Genomic DNA, 18344 nt, shown 5'->3' on the forward strand with positions numbered 1-18344 from the left:
TTATCTTACTGTAATCTTTCATGGGCCCACTCCTCCAGCATCTGGCCAGCCTCATTCTCAGATCACCATTTGGCAAGGGCAGAGAAGTGCCTTTTGTTTGGCGCAGCAATGGTGGGATGTGGCAAAGGTGCACACCCAACTCTTCTGCCATGTCTTCACCCAGGGCACCAGCCACAGGAGAGATGCAGCAATGGAGCAGTTGGAGTGAGAGGTCTAAAGCTCGAGAGGCATCTGACTGCTACCCCTGAGGATCCATCCCTCTGCAGAGCATGCCAGGAGTACTACTAAATAACCGGGCATGGACGGGCTGACTGTGGAGTTCTATCGTATGTACTGGGACATCCTCGGCTCAGACTTTGTCACCCTCTGGGCTGAGTCCTTGGGGAGCAGGGTCCTCCTTCTGTCATGCAGGGATGCTGTGCTTGCCTTGCTACCAAAGAAGGGGGATCTCCACGATCTTCAGAATTGTTGGCCCGTCTCAATCCTCAGTATGGACTACAAAGTCGTAGTGAAGGTCATCTTGTTGCAGCTGGGATCCATGCTGGCAGATGTGGTGCACCCCGACCAGGACTATGCCATGCCATCTTGGGTCTCACCATCTTTAACAATCTGTACTTGGTCTGGGACCTTCTGGAGCTCAGGTTTAGAGAGAGTCTGTCATTTGCCCTCCTGTCCCTGGAGAAGGCATTCAACAGAAGATGGACCATGGATATCTCCTGGGCACTCTGTGGGCATTCGGTTGTGGGTTTTCTCCAGGTGCTGTACTGTCGCTGTTAGCAGGCTGGCTTGCAGCACAACTGAGACAGTTGCTGGTAAAAGCATTTTATTTCTGATTATACAGTCATATATATACGATAGTTGTTTATCCTTTTTACAATTCATTATCCAGTGTCCTTATCTTAGTGTTTCATTATTCTGCTGTGCTGGAAACTAGAAGTTGATTCTCATGCTATTAGCTTTGTAGTGTAGCCAAATTCCCAACGTTTATATAATCTTGTTTACTTCGTTACTCATGACCCGTGGGGTAGCTTTATGCTCTGCCAAATTCTGCTATCTTCCATTGACAAATTCTTCCTTAGAACATTTGATAGTCTCCATCTCCCACACCTCCCCCTTTTTGTTTTTTTAAAGGCAGCAGAAACCATGCGAGATATAGCCCAATGCATACATTGGATTATACAAGGACCACATAAGCAAAAATACAAATACAAAATCCCATTATTATTATAATATGCAACAACGAAGTTAGCCAGCCGGGCCATCCAAATTTAGACAACCAATCTCATAAGGGATTGGTTTCCTTTGTTAATTTATGAAAATTTTGTTCTAACCGTGCTAGTAATTCATGGATGGAATGAGAATGGTCAGACAAATTAAAACAGCACATACCTTCAAAATCCTCACATCCATGTCCATGGGCTAACAGCAAAAAATCAATTGCAGCACGATTTTGTAATACCGCATGACGAATACTATCTACATCCATTAGTAAAGCAGTTAATATTTCTGAGGTTAGATTAAATTTCTTAATACTCCAACAAGCCAATTTCTCTAAATCAACTAAACTCTTTACACTAGCGACACCAGGGGCAAGAAATGCCGCAAATATTTTTGAAGGAGTATCCCAAAAGGTTCTTGTATCCTTAGAATCAGGAGTAAAGTCCTCCAATGTTCGCTTAGGGCGATTGTTTTGGTGTTTAATCATATTACGGTTAGGTGCATACAGTGTCAAGCGGCCTAAATAACATGGCCCTCCTATGGGAAAACTAGGGATACCCTGCCATGCGCGATTTCCACAAATAAGAAAGATCCCTGGTGGTAATGCCTTTGCTGATCCATTATTCCATATACCCTTTTACGGCAATTGTAAGCCTAGGTTGGCCCCTCCTTGCTGACAATAATTTCCCGCCACAAAGGAGGCAATTGGCGTAATATTTTGCATATTAGAAAACATAGAAACATTCATTTTCCATCCATATTGAGAATACAATACATGGAATTGTCCACCTAATTCAATGCACCCCACTGAATGATTATGAGTATTGTTTATTGTTGCGGGTAAGGATCCTAATAATGTGAGTTCTTGGGGTGGGTTAAGCAGTGATTGATTTAATAAATTTATTAGTGTTCCTTGCAATAAACTCCAAGCAACCCCCGGGCACTGTTGCCCTGGTGTCCCATTATATAATCGATAACAAATATTATTAATATTAGGAGTACTTGTGGCACCTTAGAGACTAACAAATTTATTAGAGCATAAGCTTTCGTGAGCTACAGCTCGAAAGCTTATGCTCTAATAAATTTGTTAGTCTCTAAGGTGCCACAAGTACTCCTTTTCTTTTTGCGAATACAGACTAACACGGCTGCTACTCTGAAACCTGTGATTATTAATATTAGTATCATTAAAATCACTTGAGCGAAGGACACTATCATTGCTAACGTACCCTCGATATCCATTTAAATCTATACTCGGATAACCTATAAGGCATGTACTAAAAGGGTTCGTGGGTGTTGCCATAGATAAACAAAATGAAGATTGCCCTGTCTGATTCGCCCAGGTGACCCATACGTTCTGACGGGGATCAATGCGTGTAAGCAGAGAAGAGACTAGCCATAGCGGCCATAGGATTATCCATAGAAGCAGTAGTTTCATCCTTCGTTGATTCTGTAATACAGGGCCAGACCCACTTTGTGAGTATCCACCGAGGACCTGCGTCAAGGGAGACACAAGCATAACCCCGACCCCAGGTTAATAATGGTACCGGTCCTTTCCATTGTTGAGAGGCATAATCAAACCACTTTACCTTTGGTTTTTCCTGCTCCTTTTCCATCCCTGTTCCCCCTAAATGCTTTTGTATTGGAACATTATTACTGTTATCAACAGCGTTAATAGGTTGGAGCCAGTTCAATACATATATAGCCTTCGCTAGTCGCCCAGCGGGAGTCTGCAGTATAGCATCCTCCCCACATCGTGATTGCTTATCAAACATTCTTTTTAAAGTAGCATGAGTGCGCTCAACAATGGCCTGGCCTGTAGAGTTCCACGGCACCCCTGTTTTATGGTTTACTCCCCACAATTGCAAAAAGGCTTGCGTACGCCTAGCAATATGCCCAGCTCCATTGTCGGTTTTTATTGGTTTTGGCACACCTAGCGCTGCAAAACATGCCTGCCAATGTTTGATTACATCCTTACTACTGGTGGAAGCATGGGGCGTGGCCCAAATAGCCCCAGAGAAAGTATCTATAGATACATGAACATATTTCTGTTTTCCAAACGGATTATATTGAGTAACGTCTGATTGCCATAATATTAATGCTTCTAAGCCTCGGGGATTGACCCCAATAGGAAAAGCAGGGGCTAGTTTGTTACATTCTGAGCATGAGGCCACAATACTCCGGGTCTGAGATATGGGTAGGGAAAATTGTCGAGTAAGAGCTCTTGCCGACTGATGGAAGAACTCATGAGATAGACGGGCTTGCTCAAATTGATTCGGTACCACCACGGATCCTACTAGAGTGTCTGCTTGCTCATTCCCTATACTTAAGTATCCCGGTAGGCCCGTGTGGCTTCTTAAATGCCCCACAAAATATCTGTCCCTTCTCCCATCAAGTCGATGCCAAAGACGCAAAAGTATTTGTTGTAATCTAGGGTTGTGAATTCTTCCAAGCATCGCTCTCTCCAACTTATTCACCAAGCCCACAGCATACTTAGAATCACTTATAACATTGAGTGGTTCTTTGCTCCAATTTTCAAAGGCCATAAGTATGCCCAAAAGTTCTAGTATCTGCACTGATCCTTCACTAATAATCTTTTTATGGGCCCAAACACATCCATCCCACCATACCATCCCCGCGGTTCCCGTGTGTCCCGCCGCATCAGTGAACACCGTTATTCCTTTTACCGGTCTTTCCTGCTTCATAAGGTGTCTTTCTAGTTGCAGAGGGGAGGAAAAGAGACGGTGGGGCGGGTAGTGACAGCTCAATTGGCCTTGATAATCAGCTAAGGCAATGGCGAACATAGTATCATGCATCAACAACTGTGTAATAACCATTTTGGAAAAGGGTAACAAAATCTGGTGCGGATCAGTCCCTGTCATGGTAGTTACTCTTTTTCGTGCTTGCATTATTAACATAGCTATAGCTTCAACTCTGGAAGTCACTGTCCGTATATTTTTACAGGGTGGAAATATCCATTCTAACCCTATTAACGAATCTCTATCCGTTTCATCCCATTGAAATAACAATGCTTCCAATACTGAATCCAAACTAAAAACTGCTACCACAAAGGGCAGATTTTCTTTGTATCTGCCCGAATAACCATTTCCAACCTTTTGACCAATTCGTTGTAATGCCTCCCGCTGTTGTGCTGATAATTGTTATTTATCCCCGGGACTTCTCCCCCCTTGTAAAAGAGGAAGGAGAGGGGCTATACCTTGATTTGTGATACCACAAAGTGGGTGAAGCCACTGAAGTTCACCCAGTAATTTCTGAGCATCATATAGTGTCTGGACATGAGGTGAAAATGTCAAATGTTGAGGACGTACTGTACGATCAGTAACCCGAAGACCCAAATATAAAAAGGGAGGTTGGGTTTGAACCTTTTCTGGGGCCACTACAAGACCTGCTTGTGCTAATTGGGAAGTAATCAATGTAATAACAGAGGGTTCAAAGGCTGTAGGAGCCGCAAACAAAAGTTCATCCATATAATGATATATTTTCCAGTGGGGATACCTTGTTCGAATAGGGTGAATAGCCCATGCAACGAAAAGTTGACAGATTGTGGGTGAATTTTTCATTCCTTGAGGCAAAACCTTCCATTGGTATCGAAGGGCAGGAGCCTCATGGTTTACTGTCGGGACAGAGAAGGCAAAGCGTTCTCTGTCCTTTGGGTGCAAAGGAATGGTAAAATAACAATCCTTTAAGTCAATAATAAGTAACGGCCATTCAGATGGGAGCATAGACGGGGCAGGTAGGCCAGGTTGTAAGGAGCCCATATCGACTATGATGGCGTTAATGGCACGTAAGTCCTGCAATATACGCCATTTCCCTGATTTTTTAAGAATAGTGAATACAGGCGTATTCCATGGACTAACGGAGGGTTCCAGATGGCCGAGATTTACTTGTTCAGCCACCAATTCCGTTAACGCGGCAAGCTTAATTGTTGGCAGCGGCCACTGAACAACCCAGATTGGCTCATCAGAACGCCAGGATAAGGCAAGGGTTGGCCGCTCCTCAGTGGCCGCTACTAGAAAGGCGGAGAGCTAATCGTGACTCCCCACTGACTTAAACAATCTCTCCCCAATAACCAAATAGTTGTATCAACAAGATAAGGGCGAACCAACCCCATCAATGTATGGTCAGTGACATCAGTAATGTTAATAAAGAATTCACTCAACATGGGATTACGTTGCCCACCGATACCCTGAAGGGGTGTGGTTACTGGCTGCAGTGGCCATGCCGATGGCCATGCATGCAGGGGTAACATCCGCTCCTGTATCAATAAGAACTCGGTGGTCAAAGGAAAAGCCATCTTGGCCTCTGAATTGAACTACACGCGTAGGACGGTCCCTTCCGATTGATAGAACAAATGCTGTCGTCAGTGGCATAGAGTCTGAGGACCCAGACCCACTGGTCCCTCTCACCTGAGGTAATGCAGAGGGAACAGTCGCACAGAAAGGTATTAGCTGTGCAATTTTCGTTCCGGCCATAATCGTAATGGGCGGGCAAAGTGCCCCTACTATAATTCTTATGTTCCCTGTGTAATCAGCATCAATCAGCCCAGGAAGCACAAAGAGCCCCCTAAGGGAAGAAGATGATCTTCCAATCAATAACGCACTTAGCCCATGCCCTAGCGGTCCAGATGCCACGGAAGGGATAAGTTTTACCTCATCATTCTCTAATGTAAAGTCGGTGGCGGTGGCCAAATCAACTCCGGCACTGCCGGCGGTTGCCCGGCGGAGGCCATCCAAGCAGCCGGAGTATTGTTTGTCCTCACGCCCTGCCGGTTGACGCTCCGCGAGGCGTTTCCTGCCCCCTGCAATGGGGTTCCATCCTTCTTAAACCGAGAGTGGCATTCCGTGGCTCTTTGGCCGAATTTTTCACATCGATTACAGGTCCCAGGAAAAGGGGCAGGGGGTGAGCCGCTTTGCGTTTGTGCCCTTTTCTTTGGGCAGTTTCATTTTAAATGACCCATCATACCACACTGATAACATGCCCCCTCCCTTCCCTTTCGCCAATTCGGCTTGGAGGTATTCAAGGCTACCGCCAAAGCGCGTACATGAATCTTTGCCTTATCCTCCTCCTCCACCAAGGGGGCACGAGTGCAGGCTTCAATCATATTGACTAGGGAGGCCGATTTTGGCAAAGTCACCAAAATCTTCTTACACGTGGGATTAGCATTTTGGAGAGCTAAATCTAATCCTAGCGCCGATCGGGCTTCTGGTGTTAAATTAGGGGCCCTATCCAATGCCGTTCTTAGACGACCCAAGAAGAGGGCAAAGGATTTGCCCATACCCTGCATGATTTTTAAATATGGGGGTGAAGGGGTGCCCAAATCAGGGAGGTCCTTAAATGCCTCCAATGCTAGAAGTTGAGACTGTTGTAATATTTGGGGTACCAATCGCGCCTGTACCTGAGGATCTTCAAATTGCCCCTCTCCCAACAGCATGTCTAATGTTGCTGCCTGGAGAGGGTCGCCCTGGGGTTTATCTAAATTAGTCACTACCGCATGATCAGCCTTCTTTTTCCACGAATCTTTCCATAACAATTTCTGTGTGGGTGTTAATAGCATGTCAGCAAATTTTTGTGCATCAAAAGGACACATAGCCTGCCCCGAAAACATTTGCTCCAATAATGCTTGTACATAAGGATTTTTTAGCCCATATGCCATAATAGCCTTTTGGGCTTCCCTCATTAGTTTCCAATCTAACGGTACCCATGTTCTAGCCCCAGTCTGTGATACTAAAACTGGAAACGTAGCTGGCATAGCATCCAAGAATTCCCCTTCAATAATAGCATCCTTTATCAACCCATGCCACCTCTTAATCGGAATAGGGGATCCTTCTCTCCTTTCTCCCTCTGTTCTCCAAATCACCCCTCTCCCTCTGTCCCCTTGTTCTCGTTTGACCGGAGAGTACTCAGGTGGCGGAGGCTTTGCCTTTGGTCGGACCGGTCGCGTAATAGGATTCAAAAGTTTACGGTAGTCTTCCTCTGCTGTTGTCGTCAAGGCTCCTTCCGATGTGAGATGTTCCGTACAGTTATAATATCCGCATAATTTGCAAACATGAGGCCACTGCGAAGGATCTGGTATGCCTTGATCCCGTAGCTGTTTCAATAACTGTGACTGTGATGATCCCGCTGGTCTACCCTCCTTTCGATCCAGTTCATCCATTATCTGCTGAGCCTTACTGCCCTCCTTTTACAAACGGCGAATTATTTGTTCCTGCGTCAGGTCACCAAATTCTCCCCCTTCAGGCAAATCAGTAATCCGAACCGGTGCAACAGGGGCTGACGGTAAAACCGAAGGATGCTCCACCGAAGGATATAGCCCGGATCTCTCAGGCACAGAAACAACCTTGCCCTGGGGAGATTGTCCCTCTGAAACCGATTGATCCACTGCCATTGGTTCTTCATTACCGGAGCAATCGGCATCTCCAGGTAGTGGCACTTCACCAGCCTCTGGGGGTGCCAAGGGGATTGTGGGTGTTGTTTTCCCAAAAAAGTCTCGCACCCCGGCCGGGAACACCCCTTTAGGGGGTGACCCAAGTGCCTCACGTAGCGCGGTATGGGCTCCAGCCTGAGCCGCCGCACTTGTAACGGCTCGATGAACTATTCACCAGGTAGGGCTTAACGCAATAGCCTCTTTATTCCCAACACCCACTGAATCCCACATGTCCTCCCCCAATGCCTTCCATACCGTAAAATCAAATACATTCTTTGCAGTAACCAAAAAACCCCGTCGCCTTCCCCACCAAAGCAGTTTTTGAAGAGCTTCCGGGGAAAATTTTTCTTCCTGGTTACTGAGCAGATTGCTTAAGACCTTGAATACGGCCTGCTCATCTGCAGATGCTGCGACTCCCATTATGAGAGATGTCCCCCGCCGCTCACCTTTAATAGTGGGGAGCTCCCTCGCCTCAATTGGGCGTCCCGGTTCCTCCGTTAAATTGAGGACACCGGCAGCTGCGGTCCCTGCTGTTTCTTACTCCGGACGTGGTGCCGAACTCACGGAATTCCTATCACGGCGGGGTCACCATTTGTCGCTGTTAGCAGGCTGGCTTGCAGCACAACTGAGACAGTTGCTGATAAAAGCATTTTATTTCTGATTATACAGTCATATATATACGATAGTTGTTTATCCTTTTTACAATTCATTATCCAATGTCCTTATCTTAGTGTTTCATTATTCTGCTGTGCTGGAAACTAGAAGTCGCTTCTCATGCTATTAACTTTGTAGTGTAGCCAAATTCCCAACGTTTATATAATCTTGTTTACTTCGTTACTCATGACCCGTGGGGTAGCTTTATGCTCTGCCAAATTCTGCTATCTTCCATTGACAAATTCTTCCTTAGAACATTTGATAGTCTCCATCTCCCACACTGTACGCCTTTGTGGCTCAATTGGACCCTGACCAAATCTGTCAGCTTCGGGTGAGAAGTAAGTCAGGGATGCCCGCTGTCAGGCCAGCTCTGTACTCTGACAGGCCTTCCTCTGTCTGCTCCACCAGCAGTTGATGAGGTTGGTGCTTTGACAGCCAGAGTTGCTGCTGGTCCTGTTGGCATATGCCAGTGACAAGCTCCTTGTGGTCCAGGATTGGGGCGACCTGCTGCAGGTGGAGACCTGCCAGGCTATCTACTTGGCGGACCTGGGTGAACTGAGTCAAGAGCTCTGGCTTAGTGGTTGGGGTCTGTTCTATCTGAGTGTTTACCTCTCCACCATGCATCTTTCTCCACAAGAGAACTGGCAGGATTTGGATGCCAGGATGAGTGAGCTGCTGTGGAGATGGACAGGACTTCTCCTGTGCCTTTCCCTGCGGGGAAGGGCACTGGTGCTTAACCAGCTAGTTCTGTCCATGCTCTGGCATCAGCTCAACACTCTGAGCCCGGCCCCGGGGATCCTAGCCTGGCTCCAGAGTTTGGCTCTGGAGTTCATCTGGTCGGGACTGCAATGGGTCTCTACAAGGGTTCTGAGTCTTCCCCTGGAGAAGAGGGGACAGAATCTGGTCTTCTTCCACAGTCAGGTCCATGTCTTTTGTCTCTTGCAGAGACTCCTTTATGGTGTAGGTTGTCTGAAGTGGAGAACATTGGAGCATGTCTTTCTCTTCCATCTCTGAGGGCTCCAATATAACCAACAGCTACTTTATTTCCATATAAGAGCCTTTCTGCAAGACCTTTCTAAGCTGTTGGTCTTCTGCTAGGAGCTCTTCCAAACCTGGAAGCTGGTTTCAGTGACGAGGTCCATGGCAGTCACTGAGGGGGCATCTCCTCTTGGAGCCTCTGCTACACAATCCCCAGCTTCGTGTGCAGGTGGCGGAGTTCCCCTCAGTGCGCTGGAGGTTGGTCCTGGCAGATGTCAACAGGATTGGAGACCTCCTGGACTATGACCTGGGAAACTGGGTGGATCCCCTGATACTCGCTCAGTGCATGGGAGTCTCCACCCTTTGTACTCCCCGGCGCATACTTCAGGAGGTGAGGGGAGCCTTATCACCCATTTCTTGGGTCTACCTCAAGCAGATCCTGCAAGGGGGTTCTCTCTGCCCACCCAGCTCATACACCCCAAGCTGGCTGCACGACCTGCAGCCAGTTCACTTTCAAACTGCACCAAGGGCACATCTGTACACACTCATATCCCATACTCTCCATTTCTTCACCCTCATGCCCCATCCCAATGCTAAGTGGCGGGACCTATTGCTACCTGTTGAGGGTAAGGAACCCTGGTAGGCCATCCTTTATTCTACCTTGCTTCTACAGCACGCTGGGGATATTGGTTGGTGGCTCCCTCACCAGCTGAGGGTTGGTCTGTTAGCAGTGGGTGGGCTTGTGCCCTCCCACTTCCCAAAACCCAATAGAACCCCCCTTACTTAACCACTAGGTTCATACTTGGCTGTCCCCTCTTCCCTCTACTGTATGTGACACTACTGGCTGTTCCCCTTTCTTCTTTAGGTCCTCCTTGTGGGGGTTTGTTTATCCCCACCCTCAGAAATTACACTGTGTAATGGGTGGATACCCCACTAGGTCCACTGCAACCCACACTTCCTTCCACCATTTGCACCCCAGGTGTGTCTCCCCTCCCCTTCTGGCAGAGGTTCAGGATTGGTCTTTACTTTGCCCCTGGACATGGAGGGCCGTCGATTCCTTAAACGCAGCAAGCGGGACCTGGGCCTCTTCTCCTGCCTTGTAGAGAGCTCCAGTGGGCCTTTCTCCTCTGCTAATGGCCCTGAGAGGGATGTCTTGCCCATCCCTCCTTCCTCATTTCCTTCTCAAATTGGGCTCTGTTGTCTAGGGCTTTTCACTTTTAGGTCCTTAGGACATTGATCTCCATTCTTATTGGGGCTTTGTGGTTTAGGGGTTTCCATCTCCTTCCTTGGGGGACAGTGATGGAGCATATCAGCCCTGCACTGGTGCAGCAGGGGTTAACCCTTCTCTGCTAGCCAAGGAGGCCATGCCCCTTTGGATCTGCTGGGCATGCTCCAGCTGGAGACCCAGTATAAAAGCCTGCAGAACAGCTCAGTAGGAGGAAGGAGACATGTTGCCTGTTCATGAGGAAGGGCTGCCTGCACTCCAGAAACCAGCCGGACCAAGCCACGCCTCAATGTGCAGATGGAGGGAATCGCACAAGGGAAGGAGGTCAGAGAGCCCCCAGACACAGAGGACATGGTAGGAAGTGACCCAGGAGAGTTTTAGAGGGAAAAGAGCTGAACAGAGGCTGCAGAGCAGTCTCTCTCTTGTCTTGGTGCCACTAGATGGGACAAAACTCACCCAGAAGGTGAGTGGGTTACACTACCAGGCTTCTTCCACTCTCTGGCTTCCCCCTTTTTTTCTGCACTCCTTTAGCTTCCTTCCTTCCTCTGAGGCTTTTATGAAGCCCCAGGCTACTTAAGCTGGCAGCTGCTTCCCCTTTGCCAATCAGGTACAGGTTTGGGGCATTGAAGAGTGGTATGCCAGGAGCACTAATAAATGAGATTTTATTATGAGATGAGATAATGCCCAGAAGGGGCAGGGTTATTCAGTGGGGCTTGGCTGGGAAACATGAATTTAGTGTGAATTTCCCTCTCCCACATGGAGATGTTGCCCTGGATTTAAGGGATGTATATACCCACAAATGTGATCAAACTAATTGCAACCCTATTGTGTTCACTCACCCATGATGAATTATTCAAATAGAATACCATGTAGCAGGGGTTCCCAACCTTGGGCCGAGGCTTGTTCAGGATAAGCCCCTGGCGGGCCATGAGCTATTTTGTTTACCTGAGCATCTGCAGGTATGGCCGCTCACAGCTACCACTGGCCATGGTTCACTGTTCCCAGCCAACGGGAGCTGCAGGAAGCAAAGTCACAAGTACTGGCAGTTTTTCCTAGTCAGTTTTTTAAAAAAGTAAATAACTAAAAATAAAAAAGTAAATAAACATCCTTAAGTCTGGATGCCCCTAATAATAAAAGCAATAACTATGACTTGCATGTTTTATAAAAGTTAGTTATAAAAAGTTTAAATAATAAAGTGTACTTGGTAGCAGTCCTTGGGAGCTCTCCTGGGAGAGATGTTTTCCTGACATCTTTACTCCCCGGCAGGGAGGCACATTTGGCCAACGTTGACCTGTCGTTCATTACTCAATACCATCTCAAAATATACTGAAATATTTGGGATGTTCTAAACCTATTGCTTCTGTCTGTGTGTGCTTACATTTAATGAACTGCCGTGTTAGACAAGAGCATGCTGACTTGCATAACCCTTGGATCAGACAGAATCCCTGAGTTCCTGTTGATTTTATTCTTCACAATGCCTGAAGTGAAATAGTTAAGTTGCTCCTGTTGGGATTTATGACAACCCTGGGTAACAGAGTGCCTGTTGTTTCCCCAGCTCTCCTCTTTGTGGCAGAGACCACTGTGTATTCTGGGCAGGATTGGTGGTTTGATATGTGACCATGCTGTTCCTTGTGGGGGTCTGATTCTGCCCTCACAAAGCTCCTCCCGCCTAGGTCCCATTGGATCCAACAGCAAGCGCTTGCACCTGGCTGAAGGTAGAATTTGGCTGGGAGGTTATTGTCAGCGTATCATTCAATCCCTCTGCATGGGATTGAAATTGTGAGGACGATGTCTTCAGGCAGCTTCTGCCCTCAGACACAGTGGATGCTTGAAACGTGGGATTAGTTCAATGCATGGGCAACGGCTTCTGTGCTTCACTTTCTAGCTGCTGGGAATTTGCTCTCCCACAAGGTGTGTGAATGGTCCACATCCCCTGTGTGTGTGGCAGTGGGGCTGTCTCTGGGTTTCATCTGCTCTTATTTGTAGTACAGCAGTAATCAGAACCTGTAATTAGAAGCTCTCTGCCCAATTCTCTCTCTGTCCTTCCATCAAAGGACAATGGAGGTCTCATCACAAATAGTGTCTAGCCAGACTTTGAAATGCGCAGATCTAAATGCAGCATGTACAAATTACACCTCATTTGGGATGGAGTGAGCCCTCTGGCTCAGCCAGCCCAGGCATCGGCAAAGAGCTGTTTGTCTGCCTGAGTGTTGAGATACCTGTCAGTTAAATGAGAAATCCCAAGAGAAATACCCGCTGCTGGGAGTGTCCTACAGGTTTGTAACACTCCTCTGACAGCAGATCGGTCTGATTCACTTCCAGGTTAGCAGGCAGTGATTTATTTATAGGCATGTCCATAGTGCTCATTGGAACCTAGCTCAGGCACTTGTGATCCTGCCTTGCCACTGTCTGTGAGGTAGATAGTATCATGATCCCCGTTTTACTCACAGGGGAACTGATGGTCCAAGAGGGAGTCTGAAGAGCACCTGGTTTTCCTGAGACCCAAGCCACATGCCCTGGTCCAGGTGTGTGCTTTGGGTAGCAGACATGCCATGGGATATTTGGCTGGTTGTTTGCATTGTTGCCCTGGGAGTGTCCCCGCCCCCGTGCCCTGTGGGTGAGAATCCCAATAGAATAGAAACGGGGTCTTCCAAAATGTGACAGGAGGCTGCCATTCCAGGACAAGCTCTCTGCCTCTCACTCCAGTGACAGGTAGGCTCTGGGTTGGGGCATCACTGCTGCTTAATTGAGGCCTTGTCTACATGAGACAGTTGAACTAGTTTTTAAACCAATTTAGGTAAACTGGTGCAAACTCCTCTGAGGATGCTCTTATTTCACTTTCAGAAGGGCTTACTGCAGTTTAACTAAGACTGATTCCCGATCAGTTTTACCTAAATCAAAATAAAGGAGGCCAGACACAGGTTTGCACCAGTTGAATAACCAAACCCCCTGGTAGACAGCCCTATGTCTTCCCTTGACATAGCTATCGCCTCTTGCAGTGGTGGACTAACTACACAGGCAGGAGAAGCACTGTACAGGAGGACAAGCCCACAGACTTGCAGTATTTTAATTAAAATGGTTTAGTTAAACAGATGCAAATCCTTGTGTGGACATTTTTATTATGTCTTAAATCTCTCCCCAATCTTCTTAAACTAAATTGTAATAAGCCACACTTAGTCTGAAATCAAAATGTCCACAAAGTCTTTTGCACCAATTTAACTGAATAAATTTAAAATTGCACCCTACATGTAAACCAGTGCAACCCCGTGTATACATGAACCCCAAGCTCTACTTTGCACCCAGTGACCTCAGAAAACCCAGGCCAGAAGCTGCTGGAAGTTCTTCTAGCATGTGCAAAGCCACTAATATGTTGCACTTCAATAATGGGCAGAACTCTGCTCATGGCTTATTCATTATAGGCTGAGCTGTGAATGCTGGTGCCGTTAGTCCTGATGGTGTGGAGTAAAGTTACCAAAAGGTTCTTTAGAACAAGGCGGGCTACACCTCGAGGTGTAATTCCCAACTTGGGCAGACATACCCACACTAGATCTGACCCTACTTGCTCACTACAAATAGAAGTGTAGCTGCTGCAGTGCAAAACGTGGGACAGTCCAGCCTCCCAAAAGCACAGCTAGGGGTTCTGATGGCCTTAAACTTGGCCTCCACACCACCAAGGCTAGCCTGCTGTGTTTAGCATGCTGGATGTATTAGAAATGGGAGTGACGTCAACAGCTGTAGTGTTGACAAACCCACAGATATTAGATGGAGGAGCAAGAACATCATTGAAGGGGAAGCAGGCAAGCGTGCCCTGCATTCTCATCATGAAATCATTAGGTCCCAATCCTTTGGGTTCTTTGTGTGCAAAGCTCCTGTCAATGTCCATGGGACTTCTGGGCTCAGAGAGCTCCCAGGACAGACCCCTGGTGTGAACCTCCTGCGTCCTTCCTCCAAAAGGCAGGGCTGTGAGAATGTCCACATCTCTCCCAGGAATATGCGAGGCTCAACCCTGCGTCTCCTAACACTCAACAAGGGCAGCTTCACTCTAGCTGTTAATCCTGCAAAAACAGACTTTAGACACAGCAGAATCAGTCCAGCTGAAGTGTTTGCTCTTCTCACGTGAATTTATTGCTGGAATTGATGCGGGCTTGACAGCCCTGGACAAAGCTTCAGAGGAGCCAACCTACAAATCCCCCATGCCATTCCAATAGGCATCACCTCTGACTGACAGAGGCTGCCTCTATGGACCAGAAGGGCAGCTGAGCATCTTGGGCCTGCTCCATCCCGTCCTCTTTGCTGTATTCCCTCCAAGGGACTAATTAGCCACCACTGTCCCACAAGAATCAGGGCTGAGCCATCCAAACCCATTACCCACATGAATGGTAATGCTCACAGCACTTTCCTTCCCCTCCCCTGCTGCAGGCATTCAGGAGGCAGGGCACAATCAGTGAAAATGGCTTGAACCAGGTCTCTCTTTCAGCTGCCTGCAATGGGCCAGGTCTCCAGCTGGTGTAAATGGGTATAACTGTAATGACTCTCTGCCCATTTCTGACAGCTCAGGACTGAGCTTGATGAGTCTATTTTCAGGCAGGATTTTCATGGACAGTTCATAGTGCATCTAATGAGAGGAGTGTAGAGAAAAAGAAACATTGATTTGAACTGCTGCAGAGCCCTCACTTACCACTAAAAGCCTCTGTAATGCAGGTGGATGGCTGCAGTGCAGGAGCCAAGAATAGGCTATTTGTCCCTCACTCTTTTTGAGGCACTAGCACAGGACACGTGAAGAACTAATGGTGAGAAAACACCACCTTGTCATGTTCCCATCAGACGGTTACTGATTGTTTTAATGGTTAGTTACAGGGGCTGGAAGTAGCCATGCCATGGAACTGAACACACCCAACCAGCCCCACCATGGCAACTTCCAACTGGACCATGCCCACACCTCCACCGTCATCCTCCTCGGCATCCCGGGGCTGGAGGAAGCACACGTCTGGATCTCCATAACATTCTGCCCTGTCTACCTTCTGTCCCTCTTGGGGAACGGCCTCCTCCTGGCTGTTATCAAGACCGAGCCGAGTCTCTACGAGCCCATCTACCTTTTCCTTTTCATGCTGGCGTTCGCCGACCCGGTCATCTCCACCACCACCCTGCCCAAAACCCTCTGCATTTTCTGGTTCAGCAACTGGGCCATTCACACCCACTCGTGCCTGGCCCAGATTTTTTTGATTCACTCACTTACTACCATGGAGTCTGGGTTCATGCTGGCCATGGCCTTTGATCGCTACATCTCAATCTGTAATCCACTGCGACATTTGGCCATCCTGACCAATCAGGCCATAGCCAAGATAGGGGTGGGCGTTGTGACAAGGGGGGCCGTGTTACTGGGCCCACAGCCATTCCTGCTGAAATGGCTCCCATACTGCAGGACCCACATGATTTCTCACACCTATTGTGAGTTCACGGCACTGGTGAAACTGGCTTGTGAGGACACGACGGTCATGAGAGCCTATAGTCTGCTTGTGGCCTTTCTAACAGCGGGGTTAGATTTTATCCTCATTGTCCTGTCATACATCTTGATCTTCCAGGCCGTCTTCAACCTCCCCTCCAAGGATGCATGGCACAAATCCTTGAGCACCTGTGGCTCCCGCATCTGCGTCATGCTGGTGTTTTACACCCCAGCATTCTTCTCCTTCCTCTCCCATCGCTTTGGCCACGTGGCTCCCCGTGTTCACATCCTCATCGCAAACATGTACGTCCTCTTCCCTCCCATGATGAACCCCATCATCTACGGGGTGAGAATCCCGTGCATCCGGCAGAGGGTGCTCCACGTGTTGGGCATCAAACCATCCTGAAACCCACGGCATGGGTCAGCAGCTGTGGAGCAAGGTCTGTGCAGGTGACGTGAGGGCCAGCAAGGCCGGGGATCCAGACAGGTCAGTCATCCCTTACTGTGAAAATCCACCGCAGCCTTGCTGAGCAGCAGGGCTAATAAACACACTTTTCTGGGTCTGTAGCACAACATGGCTTCGACTTTTCATTGCTCCAGAACATCGTTCTTACTCATCATTTCCACCCGCCACAGTGAGATCAGGGCCTCCTTGTGCGAGGCACTGTATGACATACAGCTAGAGACGGTCCCTGCCCCATAAGCATCAATCCGAACAAATAAGATGGACCTCGTGCACCTTGATGCCCAGTTGTTTGCCCCTCACCCCCAAACACATGTACTCTCATGCCTTGCTGGCTGCCCCTCTTGCACCAGCTGGAAAGGGTTTCCTCATCCTGTTCTAATCCTGTCCAAGGCTTTGGGTGGGTATCGAGACCCATAACCAGCTACCAGTTTTCTAGCAGTATTTACAGTTCCCTAATTTTCTGCTATGCTAGCCCTCACTCCCTAGGGAGCAGAAACTGCTGTCCCCAGCACTTGGTCACTTCTGCAGTCCCGGAGATCTCTTTCAGGGGCTGGCTTTTTAATAACCTGTTATGCTGGCCCTTAAATACAGATGGTGCTTCAGCATGTCCCTGTGACCTGTATGCAAGGCTTCCTGAGTGTCATCATGCCCCGAGGGTAATGGGAATTGGAGACTACAGCAAGAAATGCTGGGAAATCCAGCAAGGAGCTTGCTGTACTGAAGAGACCTTGGTAAGGAGCAGGCTGCTGTAGGGAGGCTAGGAGAGGGCAGGGAAGGAGCAGGCTGCTATAGGGACACTAACAGGAGGCAGGGAAGGAGCAGGCTGCTGTAGAGAAGCTGGGGGCGGGGAAGGAGCAGGCTGCTGTAGGGATGCTAGGAGGAGGAAGGGAAGGAGCAGGATGGTGTAGGGAGGCTAGGAGGGGCTGGGGAAGGAGCAGGCTGTTGCAGGGGTGCTAGGAGGGGCCGAGGAAGGAGCAGGCTGTTGCAGGGGCACTAGGAGGGGCCAGGGAAAGAGCAGGCTGCTGTAGGGAGCCTAGGAGGAGGCAGGGAAGAAGCAGGCTCCCCTATTGTTCCCCTATTGTTCCTGCAAGGGGAAGTAAGGACTGGCCTAGCCCAGAGGAGAGAACTTGAGTGGCTGAAGGGCAAGTGGTGTCAGGGAACTGACCACCATCCACCACAAGAGGGATTTCCTCTCACTGAGGCAGGGGGTAATAAGGTAATTCACAGTCCTGAGTAGTCCTGACAACAGTCATACAAAGACACAAATTGATGAAAAATATATCCCTTGATGATAATCAAAGTTTCCAGACAGGCTGCTTGAGACCATATGAGCATTTGATTTAAGACTCTTCACTTTGTCTATTTTGACTTTTTATGTTAACAATTTATGTTTTAATGGTTATACAACTTTAAGTTCTTGAATCTCAGTGTCTGCTGGCATTGCTTATTTATTGTCTGATCCCCCCAACTCCCTGCAACTGTGAAAATGTAACTAAATAAAAATTAAAAAATGAAAACCCATAATTATGCAAAACCATGGAAATATAAATTGATGAAAAAATTAAAATGCTTAAAACCAGAGAGTTTATCCTTCAAAATGATAAAAAAAACCCTGAATACTGCCAGCCCTAGTCATAGAACCTTAGACAGGCTCCTGTTTTCGAATGCCAAAGCTGACATCAGCTATGCAAAGTGCAGTGGGGCACTCAACATGGGTGGACAGAATTGTGGGAAAAGCACTGAGTTAACAAACCTTCCGAACACTTTTAAATTACATTAATGCTGTGTGCATAACACCCAATAATGTGATCTATACAACACCCAACATCTACGTATTAACTAACACGACCCTTAATCCACACACTCCCAGAGACCACTGAGCATCAGGGTTATGAGCTGCCATGTGAGTGAACCCCTC

General features: G+C 47.9%; 1 pseudogene; it reads left to right on the plus strand.

The window, feature by feature from the left end:
- Window positions 1-15425: 15425 nt before the first annotated feature.
- LOC119847962 lies at window positions 15426-16366 on the plus strand (annotated as a pseudogene).
- The last annotated feature ends 1978 nt before the right edge of the window (window positions 16367-18344 follow it).

This window comes from Dermochelys coriacea, chromosome 1, assembly GCF_009764565.3.
Source record: "Dermochelys coriacea isolate rDerCor1 chromosome 1, rDerCor1.pri.v4, whole genome shotgun sequence".
Classification (NCBI taxonomy): Eukaryota; Metazoa; Chordata; order Testudines; family Dermochelyidae; genus Dermochelys; species Dermochelys coriacea.